The sequence below is a fragment of the Hylaeus volcanicus genome, chromosome 3, assembly GCF_026283585.1.
Source record: "Hylaeus volcanicus isolate JK05 chromosome 3, UHH_iyHylVolc1.0_haploid, whole genome shotgun sequence".
In the NCBI taxonomy this organism is placed as follows: domain Eukaryota; kingdom Metazoa; phylum Arthropoda; class Insecta; order Hymenoptera; family Colletidae; genus Hylaeus; species Hylaeus volcanicus.
The window spans coordinates 30,169,198-30,182,930 of NC_071978.1; the positions used below are offsets into that span (position 1 = coordinate 30,169,198).

The 13,733-nt window shown below is 44.2% G+C and overlaps 1 protein-coding gene across 2 annotated transcripts in view; it reads left to right on the plus strand.

The window, feature by feature from the left end:
• LOC128874056 (transcription factor AP-2-epsilon) overlaps window positions 1-13,733 on the plus strand; it is a 189,937-nt gene that overhangs the window by 64,969 nt on the left and 111,235 nt on the right. The window lies entirely within an intron of this gene.

A 13,733-nucleotide genomic window follows, 5' to 3' on the forward strand; every position in this document is an offset into this window, starting at 1 on the left:
CGAATACCGGGAACAACTGGTTCGTATGTGGCTACGATTGCTGGTGATCACTTCGATGTCTTATTAGTAATAAGTTATTACACAATTGGATTTTTTTAGGAGAAGGGTTTTAGGAAGGTTTCGGAGTTTAGATTCGAAAAGTTTCCATCGCAACGTCCATTGGTATTCTTCTAAAGAATATCATCTTCCAATTCATGTAGTAGACACACACGAAACGTTCAGATAAAAATGATAAAGAAAACCATAAATAATATCTTGTATAATTCACTTGATCCTTTAGAAAGTTTTCTTTGCATGAAAGAATGATCGTTTTCAAAAAGAGGAGAATCTTGATTACATTGCCTGGTTATCCACAAGTCCTGTTTATTTAATCTGACGTCGTCACCAAGGTGTACATCATTAATTAAGAGATCGCATTGTTGCTCCGCGGTTGAAGTCGTGCGTGATTCTTTCGAATCGGGAAGTATCCAACAGCGTAATATATTCACGGGGGCATTTCATGGTCACCGCAGGCCTTCATCTCCCATTTGCACACGAGGACTCCCGGCGAAACTGTAACATTCGATATCGCCATACTGTATGTGTACTTACGCACATGAACAAGTAACCGTGCAAATTTGCATAAACGCATTGCTCGGCTCGCGTAGGCGTGCACTTTGTGGAAAAGTGTATCGCGCATTAAGCGATCGTAAAATGTTGTCGTTTGATATTCAGACACCACGGATGATTCATTAATTAGGTTACATGCAAAAGGAAAAGTAAATAATCGTGGTACTTCGATATGCTTTTAAACGTCCGTTCGCATACTATCGGAAATCGGGATGGATTATTCGGTTATCAGCTGAATTAGATATTGTTTAGCCAACGTTTGTAGCCTCCCTATGTATAATTATGTAACGTTGGGGTGAACGTGATAGTAGAGGTGTTATTTAATTGTAGCTCTATCGCTGCACAGAAGTGTGATATTTGTGGAATCGGGCTGATGGAATTAATTAGTGTTTGTTACGTTACGTGTAACACTAATCGATACGTGGTATTCGTTCATCGTTGGAGCGATAAGAATTTGTGATTAAAGAAACAGAAATTTTGTTAATTCTTGTGGTACGAGTCCTTTCGTTTCGTGGACATGGAATTTTTTTTTGTATGATTTAAACATAGGTAAGTTTTTATACGATGAAGGCATACATACATTTTTATTGTACGCAAACATAAATAAAATCACCAAGAGTCTCTACTCCCTATCGCGTAAAACAGTCTACACATCTGAAATTTGCATATCGCGTAACATGATATCGACAACAGCGAGTATGTCTCTCTTTAACCCGACAATTTCAGTTTGGGCAATCGTTCCGTCCCTTTGCGCGTCGACTGGACCGATTATGCAAATTCTGATGAACTTGTCCGAAGGCTCATTACCGATTGCGTGACACCATTAATTCTGGCGTTCATTTTTTTCGCATCGAAATTTAGCAATCCGGATACGATAGGCGCACCGTGTCCTGTCACGTTAACGACGTTGCAATAACGCAATCGAGCAGATGCACACGCAGAGCCACGTACACGCGGCGCGCAATTACAGGTCTTCGGATTAATCCCCTGTGTTGAACGCCCGGGTCAGAGGTTCTGAGGATAAAAGAACGCGGATACTCCCGCTCATAATTTATCCGTGCCGCGCGTTGCATAATAATTCGATTGTGCGAGCGCAATCTACGCCGTTGCGCTTTTGGTAACGATTGAGAGACCTGCTATCGAGTCGCCATAAACGATGGGTTAGACTGCCACTAGGAAGCTTCAATTTCTGACTGTTACTATTTGACGGTTTCTTTGAAAATAGACGAATCGTGTTTGTTGTGTTTTGTAAAGACATCTTCTTTTATGTTTAATTGTGATCAGATGTACTTTTATTTCAAATTTAAAAGTCGGATGTATTCCGTACCAATTGGGTTATTTTATTAAGAAACATAATCCTTAAGTCTGCTCTAAAAAATCCTTTATGGTGACAAAGAGAGATGATTTTACTTTAAATGCAAAAATCATGCGAATATCAATGCTAATGTAATATTATGCACGGCTGCTGACATTTATAAACTGACAGTTACGTTGTTTACATATAAAGCTATCACTTTTTCAAGAGATTCTACGAGTTTGTGATAAGTGTTCTCGAAAAATGGCATCAAGATGTTTTACCCACTGACTTTATCGAATTCTAAATATTTTGATGTCGTTCGAAGTTCGCTTAAATTCGCGTTTCCTTCGCGGAACAAGGAATACATCTATCCGTAACATTAATTAGTACCGCCAACTGTGTAATCGTTGTAACGATATAAACCAGGAAACAAGAGAAACGGCGAAATACAGAAGTGCAGACAGACGACGCAATATTTGAGGCTGCGCAGTGGAATTTCAATTACCAGCGAGCTTTACTGCAACATTTATGTAATCACGTGTACCTAGCGATCGAGTGTATTTATCCAGGGAATCATAACTTTAGCAAGCAGGCCGTGATGATTATTTCCATCGCAATAAATCGTTTCGCAAATCGATGCTGCTCTCCTGGAGAATATTAACACAGGATGGACCAAGCGAATGTAACACGTCTCCATTTCCAGGGTTGTTCAAAGAGATATTGCAAGATATTTGCAGGACCACATTTTTTGTATAAATGGTGCATGCGCATTTGGTAATTGCCTTTACCTTTAATAATCTCCCTCGCGTCTCGCGTGTTTCATCCCACCCTGCGACTTTACTACACAGATAGCTGCATTAACTATTAAGTCTGAGTTAGGTCAATAAGTGTCAATATTTAATAAAAGAAACTACAGAAATGTTATGATGACGGTATTATGGCTATATCAGAAAGACCTTTTTTATAAGGTCACTTAAGAGTACGTTTCACGTATTAATTTGAGTAGTAGAAGTCTAAGTGACACGAACTTTTAGGAGAACCTAAATAGAAAATTAAAAGTGTTCTTAGCTAGATTGTAGTCTGGGTACAACATTCTCCTCTACACAATCAAGCCTCGTTTCTCTCCCTACTGTTTCATCGACTGCAATTTTAATTTCCTTCGCGTCTCTGGGACTGTGCTCGATCTATAGGCATAGGATCTCACCCCCGCGATAGATCGTCGGTCGCAGCTCGTCTGACGGTCGAAAGACGGGGCTTATTTGCCGGTTAGCATCCGATAGACGGTTACATCCCCGGTATCAGATTAAGATTCACTTTGGGAAGCCAGTTTATCTTTAGAGGTTGCACCTTCCGCCTCGGTTGATAATTCAATTCCTTCCGCGCCGGGAACTCTCCTTCGTTCCTCTATCCAACCAGCCAAACACGGGCATTCCAACGAGTCGGGGGCAAGCTCTAGCGAGATTATACGCGAACGTGGAGCTACGCGATTCCTCTCCCTAAGGTGCATCGATTTCCTCACACCACCCCCGCTGCGCGGCGCTCGAGCGTCACGGCAGCCGCCCATATTCCCATATACCTCAGACAAAGAGACCTAGATAGACGGAAGCCTACCCGGTACGAATAGCAAGGAAGGAATGGAACGCCGGCGGCCATTTTGTAAGCTCTTCCCGGAGGAATCAATGTGACGTCGCCTGAGGGGCGCTTGCGCTGCGGGCAACCCTCCGGTTCCATCCCTCCAATCCTTCCTCCTCCGATCAATTCCAACTTCGGTGCGTCTCTTTCTCTCCTCGTTCCAACCCTCTTCGGGCCCCCTGTCTCTCCGCTACCCTATCCCTGCCTCTGTCTCCGCGAGGACGGCTCTCTCCTTCTCTCTTTTACACCCTTTTCCTACCCTTTTCGCCGTTCGTGTACATTTCGCGCGCGGCCGCCCTCTCTCTCGCCTGTTCCAGCTCGCGTGAAAAAGTATTAAACGATGCAAATGCATCCGTCGGAGCAGATTTATCGGGGATTTGCGACGCTCGGCACCGGTCCGCGGAATGGCGAAAATTCACTGCGACGTTGTCAGGGATCACCTTTATTAGCAGCCGCGAGAACTTGGAAGTTTCTTTAGTCGTTTGGGGGGAGGGGGTGGATTTTTGATCGAGGAGAATCGGCGCTGGGATTGTCGCAGAGGATCGTTTTGGGGATAGGGAAATTTTTTTTTATTTTTTGGGGGTAATGTTTGCATGTTTTGAGTTAGGGGTTGAAGGATTACGTACCGCGGAAAATAGTGGTGAATTGTTCGACTCCGATTGGATGGGATAGTCTTCTTTATCGTTGAGTCAAGTGAATTGAACGAAAGATGTTGATAGTTGTTTGTTGGACTTGAAAAATGTATGAAATCTTGCAGATAATGTCCTTCTTTTCTTGGTAATAGATTTACAGGTTGCATTAAAACGAAGAGCAAAGAAGATTCTAGTAATTCTGAATTGTTAATTCTGAATGAAGGTATTATACAAAATGAAGAACTACGTACTTCTCCGTTTCTTTATTATCTTCTCCTACTAAGTATCTATCTAAACTATCTTCTTATCTGTTTTATGACAACAGGGTCCCCTGTTGATTTATTCTTCCATAAACTACCGTGGACATTTATTTCTAATTAAAATCGTTTCAATTAACTCGAGATTAAGTAGTACTCGGTTTGTCGAAAGATTCATGGTGGAAAGTACTTTTATTGACAGCTGGAGAAGAAAATTGCAACGCCCTCGGGGCAGAGATGGACAAATTCTACTCGAATAATTGGTAACGAATGGAACCAACATACGGCGGGCTGAGAATCAAAGTGGTGTATATAAACGAAAAAAAAAAAAAAATATGAAATTGAACTGCACCATGACTTTACACTCCCGACAGGAAGCTGTATGAAATCATACTGTAACTCAATTTTTCTTTGACATACACCGAGCTATGATTCGCAGCTCGCCATAGGGTAATTTATTCAATTTGATGGTTAAATTTCCAATTGTCCGTTACACGCGAATTTATTTTACACTCTGAATTTAAATTTGAGTTTAAATTCTATTCGACGAGTGAAGGATGAACAGTAATTTTATATAATCATTAAATTGTAAACAAAAGATTGTCTAGAGTTAAGGAGGGGGTGAATTTTAAGCACTTGTTTATTAGAATTTTTAGTTTAGAAAGAATTTTTCGTTTGATAATGAATATTTTAATTTGGAAATCTCTATGCAACTTACTATCATTAGGAAGAAGTGAAATGTGTTCTCTTCTTTATGAGAATTCTTCATTCCTTGACCTCCAACAATCTCAACTCTTCGTTACGCAAATTCAACGTATACAAAATAGAAACATGTAACGACGTCGTAGAATGTGAATTAAGACAGTTCGTTACCAAACTCCTAATCTACGCGTACACGTATAAACGGGGGCTCCAGTAACAATCAAACTCATCAGCCAAGCACAGGCCCTAATCCCAACAACCAACGCTTCCCGCGTCCTCCGCGTCGCAAGACCACCAAATTCAGCACCCGATCGACCACGGAAGTCATTCACCACTGAAAAAAGTCATCGTCCAAGTGCATCGGTCGCGATAATGGCGCGCAACGGTTCCGCGCGCGCCGATTCATCGCGCAAACACGCCGCGAAAGTTCAAAGGAGCTACCCTGGGGAAGAACCTGGTGGCGCGGAATATCCTCCGCGTGTTCCTCGAGTGTCCGCCATCTCGAGGAGATTTTTTTACCCCGCGTGGACGCGGTGCGTAAGCTTCGCATAATCTTCTCTCTCTCCCTATTTCTTCCTCTATCCTACTCCACGCCGAGGAAAGACGGCGAGGCGAGCGAGAGTTTATACGCGTCGAGGGCAACTGAAATTTATAATGCCGGGTAATCGTAGCGGGGCGTGCACGCACCTGGGTACTAGGGTACCGGCACGTTATTATGATTAGCTACTTTCGGTTCGGTCCAAGGGAGTGCTGGAGATTCCGATCGGATACGCGATACGCGACGCACACCTCGGATTACGGACGAAGAAGATGATCTTCCCGCGGACGCCCGGGGCCGTCGTCAGGTACCTACACCCTGCCCGCTTCCTACCAAGGCATACTTCATTTATTATGACTGTGATCATCGATTATGCACCGACGTCTAACCCCCTCTACCCTTTGGTTCCCTCACCTTCAGCCCTACGCGTCCTGTTTCGCCCTTTCCCGAACGGCGGGAGGGGAGGTGAAGGGGAACTTCCACTGGCAGCGTCCTCGACACTCTCTCGCGATGCACGTCGGCCGCGAGCACGCATTATCTTCGGCCAGAGGATATACGGAGCGGATTACGCCGAGGGGGCCGATGAACGTCGGCTGGGGGGCCCCTCTTCGGCCCCTCTTCGGCCCCTCTTCGGCCCCTGTCGGGGTGCTCGCTAAGGTCCGTGACGAATTTCCGAGGGGCCTGGACAGGCGCTCTTCTTTTCTTAAGGTTCAGATGAGTTCCTTCGAGAACTTGGTGAGATTAGAAATTGGCGAGACTGGAAATTTCATAAACTCTTTTGTTATGATGTTTGAGCATGATGTTTCTCGCTTTCCCATGTCTCGCCAGTGTCTAAGGGTAACGCGTCCGATTTATCGGAACACGATAACTATCACGGACAGAGTTTGAAACGCCGCTGGCAAGATCGCGAATTTCTCTTCGTACACGTGTATTTCGAACGAAAGATCGTATAAAAATTCATTTCTTGGATATAATTCCACGCTGTGCAGTAATATACGCAAGAAAGTACTTCTTAGATTTGAAACTTGTTCATCGCGTTTCTTCAATTGGCCCTGAATTATCAATTACATACAAGATTTACGTATCGGACTCGAAAAATGCGAGACACGACCACTTTTTGGCGACCATACCATAACAATTAGCGCACACTGTTGATCTTTATGTTCAACTTAATATCTTGTTACGTCTTGTTGTTCCGCCTTGTGGGTTCTATGAAACGTACGCGCACAAATTACAAAAGTTAGAGCGTTTGGTATCCAGGCAATTAAGACCGAAACCGCGAAGGGCGCGGTTGTTGAACGAAGGACTACGAGTCCCTAAACTTTCTGCTCCCACTGGATCCCTTATTCTTACCGTTCCCGTTCTGATTCCTCTTATTTTGTATTCTGCTCGCTCAGTTTGAGGATTCTTGTCGAGGGCTTCGGGAGCTGTGTGTAGCTGATTCGAAAAACAATGTTGTGAATTATGCAACACCTATTAGGCATGGAATAAGAAACGACTAGGGTCTTTCTTTCGGCTCGAGACCCTCCTATCCTCAGGTGGGATGGTGCGTTAAAGAAACGAAGTTCTGTGTATAGAAATGTTAACGTTGTTCTGTATAGGGGGTGTACAAATTAATTCTTGGGCTACGTATAACTTTTCTAGAAATTATATAACACAGGAGATAAAATTATCGAACAACTCACTTAAGGTAAATATTCAAACTAATTCTGCCAAAAGAAGACGATTCTTCTGAAGCTTTTAATTTGCAACAATACTATGATTCAATAATCTGTCTGATTTGTTGCTTACGAATGATCCAGTATATCGATGAAAAAGAATTGTTAAAAATAAACGAAAGCAATTTTATTTATTAGTTCAACATGTTTACTATAACGTACAAAAACATTGGCATGCGTTATTTATTTGTTACGTGAAATAATAATACTTAAAAAATAATAGTCATTCAACGATTGTTCTGGGGTGAAAAGCTTTTCCAAGCGCTTCGCGATCGTTCAATTAAATAAAAGGTAACGCCGGGCGAAACGCGAACTGATTGACAAAAAAATTCAGCATCAAGTTACCGGGATTCACGATTTCGGATTGCGCACGGTAAACACGCTTTAAAACTCCAATTAACCAGCTCGCCGCACAACGCGTTTATTATTGATTTTTAAATATTTGTCCATAACACCTGCGGTGTATTTTCGTTTATACGTTACAAATATGTTAATAAGATGCGTACCACGGCGTGATTCGATAGGAGGAACGCCGCTCGCGTATCCTCTGTGTAACCGTCGAAACCAGGTTGAATGTAAACTCGGGCGAATACGATTTCGGTAAATACCGGGATCCGGCTGCTGATAGTTGCGCTGTGTGTACAACTAGTTTCCGGTAAACACGCGGCGGTTGATTAGTCGAAAACTGCCTGTATCGATATCTATTGTGGATATTGGACTTCTTGCGTGAAACGCGTGCTCGGATCCTCCGCGTAACGATACGATTTATCGTCGTGAGTGATTGTAACGTCGGATGAAGGATTCGAATCGATAATGTCCTCGCGATTCGTTTCGATGAGATTCTATTGAGATACCGTTTCATATCGGCAAGAGAAACAAACACTCTAGTATTTACTAGGACTACGCTTTTCGTGCAAGAATCTGACCAGTTTCTGCGCAAGACGAGGCTTAGAAATGGTAGAAACGCTAACAAGCCATCGGCGGGCACGGTTGATTGCCGTTTAATCTTTGGTCGCCTTGTCTCGGGGTCCTCTTCGACATCCTCTTCTCGTTCCTCGGGACCGTTTGCGCCTCCGCCGAGGTCGTAGAAGCGCAACGCCGACTTTCATGGTGATTTACGACTGCCGCGCGAACCAGCCCGGGCTGAGTTGCTCCGAGGCGAAGCGACAAGAAGAGTCCGCGAAAGAAGTCCATAACACGGTGCGTGTAAACATCGCACCGAGTAAGTACCAATAGTTACCGTGCTCGTTAAAGATCGGCACTTACGATTCCCTTCCACGGGACGATCCTTCGATCCTTAACTTTCAACTAGCACCAGCAAGTCGTACTTGATCACGAGAAAAGGAAATAAAGGTTAACGATTCAGCTTTCGATAGAAGACGAACAGGGTAGTTGCAGGACGTCGAGTGCCGCTTCGTCCGAAACTTGTAACCTGGTTGTTGCGCGAAGATAAACGCAGCCAGACCTCGAGTACAAGCAGTTGGTCATCTTTCGGTTGGAATTGCTTTGACGTTCGCTGAGAGATAGAGGTGCCGATTGATAGTACTTTATTTGCAAGAGAAAACGACCAAGTCTTTCAACATGTCGTTGAACTCGGAGCAACTACGAATTACTTCAAACTATAAAAGGTTTTAAGGACACGAGGTGGATTTTATGGTCAGCTTTGATCCATGATAATACTTTTTATCTACAGGTTTTGGATTAAAGTTTTGGTGTCAGAGTAGTTCTACTTTACTATCTCACGATACGTTTTTCATCGTAAAATATTTGCGACGAACGAATGATGTTAGTGCTCGTACCAACGAACATTCAACTGGCAGTTGGGGCTCGACGTATCGAGTATTGTTGCTCGAAAGGTCAACAATTTTGCGTCGATCGCAAATTGCACCATCTCGACGTGCTGCAATTTGCGATCGATGATAGAAAGATTCGCCAGGTATTTTCACATGGATCGACGCCGTGAGAAGAGTACTCGACGACTCACGTTTACGCGACTTAATCAAAGGAACATAATCGTGCCACGGTTGCTGTAGAATGCGATCGGTAATTATGCGGCCGATAGATGGACAAATAGTCCAAGTTTGTTTGGCAATATTATCTCGATCATCATTACGAGCTACAGACGAGAAGATTACTCTTGTTGCCAAACAAGCTTAGACAACTTGTCTGCCTTGTTGCCAAATCGCTAATCACTAGAATGCAGATGTCGATGCGTTTACGGTACGTGGAAATAGGGTGAAGTCTACGAGAACATGAACGAATATAAAAATTCATTTATTCTCTATAAAATTTATAATCATTGATTGCTACGAAATGTAATCAGCACGACAAACTCGTCGCGGTTCACGATGAGGAATAGGTATGACCGTTGGACTGTTGTAATTACAGCGCTGCAAGTGTAAAGTCTTTATAACTCATGCTATGCCAGGAACTGGTTTAGAAGCGCATAGATCGTCGCGCGCCATATGTTAAACGCGCTTAGCTTCTTTATGGGTTCAAAACTAATTGCCGAACAGTCTGCGTTTCCTATGGGCACGGTGATCAAGAAACGCTCGTTAAGTTTAGACCTTTGCTGAGATTCTTTAAAAGGAAAATGGAGATACGACGATTGGGGAGTGAGGGATACTCTTTTTTTAGGACGGAATATATGACTATGATGGATATTATTGTACACTGTATTACACCGTAGTTCGCTTTACATTTCTAAAAATTATGTGCAACATGCTTCCAACACTTATTACGTCTAAAGAAAAATATTATCTCTCCAAATAATGTACAAGAAACGTCGACTACAAAAACGGAAACACAACACGAGGGAATATTTCTTTAAATTACCTAAATATACAGAAAACAGTAGAAACAGACATAAATACACGGTAAATAATTACGAAACCAAGCGCGTGCGCACTAGGCATTCGTCAAAATAAAAAGCTTGCTCGACGGAGTCCTCGAGATGGAGCAACGATTAAACTTCGCGGAAGTAGTTATCCACGATTTCCAGCTTAACGAAGATTGCCGTCGGTTCCGCGGCACCTTACCGAACATCAGTTGCTCCAAAGCGCCGGGCACGTCGCTACCATAACGCAATCTTTCCCCGAATCACCCATCTCATTTTTCCTTCCGTCGAATCCGTATACAAACTGTAGATAACGGTTCAGAGGTCTGGCAGCGAGACAGGAAAAGCCACGCGTTAACAAAGCCAGCCGAAGTAATAATGGCGGTAATAATAACGTTCGTCGGCTGAACGATGTCTCTCCCCGACGCCACGAGGGAAACATTCGGCGAATAGAGGCGATTTTAGGCGAACAGAGGGCAGAGCAGACGGGCGATCAGCGATATATAGCCGTTCTCTCCCTCCGAGAGGGAAGTTCTTGGCGAACCCCTCGGCGAAAAGGGTTTCTAGCTCCTGGTGATTGGTGTAAGTTAGCCCTCTGGGCAGAGAAAACGGTCTCGGGGGCGCATGCGCCAGCCACGGGGATCCCCCTTTGCTTTAGGGTTAGCCGCGGTCCTCCCTGCGGCCAACAGCCCAGGATGACACGCCCCGGGCTACCAGATCAATAAGATCCCTTATACCTACCTACCAACCTACCTACCTCTTTGGTTACGCCCTGAGATATACGCCGGTTTAAATTTGCAATACGTACCGAGCGTGTATAGAGCGCCCAGCATCCTTTTGTAGCTTCGGGAACTCAAGAGGAAACCATCTTCTCGAGTGTGTCTCAATGGGCTGCGATGAAACTTCGCCCGGGAGACGAAGTGTTGGAAAATATTGTGCAAATGAGCAAAGATGATGACAAACCGGCCACGATGAGTTTCAAAGATGAGTCGCCGCGTAGACTAGTCCTAAACGATGGAGACGTCTTTGACGAAAGTTTTCTGCGAGGTGCCGATGTCTCGGATATTTGCACCTTATGATCATTTCGACAATCTTTTTCGAGAAGAGCAGAGTGGTTTTCAAAGTGGTTATATGGGTGGTTTGAGTGAAGTTGGGGAGGGTTGCGTCTTGGGTCCTGGAGGGTCTGTCTGGTTTTGGAGTAATAATGATTGGAGTGGTGTTTGAAATTTCTTCAGAATAAAACCACTGGGAACATCAATTTCAACCTTCGTGCATGTAGTTGCCTATATTTAGAAAATGGATCATTCGAACTAGACACCTAACACAGTAAAGAAATTCCAAAATAAATAATCGTTGGAATTAAAAAGCCTATCGTTTACTTTCAGTTTCAAGTAGAACTCCAACTCCAATATGCCTGCAACATAAAAAAGGATACGAACGTGGTTGAACGCGTACCGCAGCGTTTTGATTTGTCTTGTGACGAGTCTGCGCGAGAGCTCGAGAGCGTGACGCGAGCGGGGTGTAAAGTATTAAAATACAATTATTGTTGTTTCCATCGGGAAACAAAGAAACGAAAAGGAAGAGGGGGGAGTAAACGCGCGTGTGGAGGAGATGACCGTAAAAAGATGAGCGTAGGTTTTGGTCCATAGTGATGACCGCATCTCGTTAAAAGGCCTCCCTTCCAATTTCGCCAGCTCGATCTGAAATTTTCTTGTAGGCTCGCGTGCACGCCCTGGGCTGTCACGATTCGGACCTAACTGCCGCGTTCGTACAACCGATTCAGGAATTCCTCGTAAGGTAATTTCATCTTTGGAATTCCTGCTCCGATGGTGCGCATACCTTTTGAATACTATTCGCGCGCAACGGCATCTACATTTCGACTAAGTAAGTGCCCCGTGAATTCGACACGATTATCTCATATTCGTCGAAAGTATCTGAATCGATTATTTTGGACAAATAGAATGTAACATTGTGATCTCAGATGATGGCTTATTTTTGGGAGGTTGTTGGATGCAATGCAAATTTTCTAAGTTCCTATTGTTCATTGAAAAACTAAACAAAAAACCCATGTTCCAAGGAGTTAATCAAACTACATTCTTATCAAAAGAACGACGACAGCCACCTCAAAAGAAACAAAATTCGACATCGCCTCGTCTATTCAGGAACGTCTCCCGTTTCTACGAAGCTGAATCGTCGTTTATTAAGTTGGATGCCCTTCTTGCCGGCTTCCTTCCCCTATCGAGAAGGGCGAGCCAATGATAATCGCGTTATTTTCACGGGGAACGGTGGATTCAACGGCTACACAGTTCCGATCTTTGCTGACCACGCGGACGCATTCAATGCGACTACGTAGTTCCATCGTTCTGGTCGACGACCCTATTCAACCTGGGGGCAGAGAGTCCAGAGGGTAGATTTCTGATCGGCTACCTGACCAATGAACGAATGAATGAAATTCCTTCGACCGTTTCGTGGAACGTAGCTGTCCCCTTGGTCTTCCTTACTACTACGACTCGCACACTTCCTGTTTCATCGTAGACGTCGTCTCTTCTTAATAAAACACACTGCTGCGGATCTTTATGCAAAATAAAATCTTCGCGAACGTGCCGACAAAAATTGAACCTAAATAGAAATTTAGTTTATTCTGCAAATATTATAACATGAACTTAATTTTCAATCTTTTTTATATTCTTGCATATTGTTTGGATTTTGTAGATCTTTGCACATTCAAATTTCCTATAAATGCATAAAGATCCGCGGTCTGATTATGTGTATTATAAACTTAACGACTTCGAGGTCTTGCGTTGTCCATCCGTGTGTCGACCTCCGAGTCATACGCTCATAGAAATAAACACGTTAAGCAGTTACATATTGTGAGTTAATACGTACAATATAAACTACATTAAAATCCCTAAATAAATATCCAAGAAAAACAATCTCTCGCTGAAGTAACGACAGTCCCACCGTTTTCCGAACCACCCGACTCCAATTCTCGCGAAACAAAAACCCAAACATCGCGAAATCATTGACGGTACCCATCGAATCGTATCGAGGCAAATCGCCGAAGCTCTCTCTCGAGGCTCGGTCGTATCTACGAAACTCGAACGATATCGGGCCCCGGGATCGTTGGGCCCGCCGGGAGGGGGCAGAGGAGTAAGAGATAAAGGCTCATCCTTTATTCGCGAAATAAAATCCCCACGACATTATCCAGGGGTTTATCCGCGGCAGCGAAGCGCGGGCGAGCGTGCAAGCTGGGGCCCGTCGGGCTAACCAATCCGACACGAGCTGGGCGTCCCGCGTTCACGTGCCGATCTCGACTGCGAAACCAGGGATTGGGTCCGTTCCGAGGCCTGCCGACCAATGAGCACTCGTTGGAAAGGCAGTTGGGACCGTAAGGCCCAGCCCAGTTCCCACCCTGAGCCTTTCGGTCGCGACTATCTGGTAGCTAAGGCCCCGCGGGCGCAGTCACCCTCGAGTCTTCCTGCGTGTACGACGGTTTAAGGCGAATACCCATA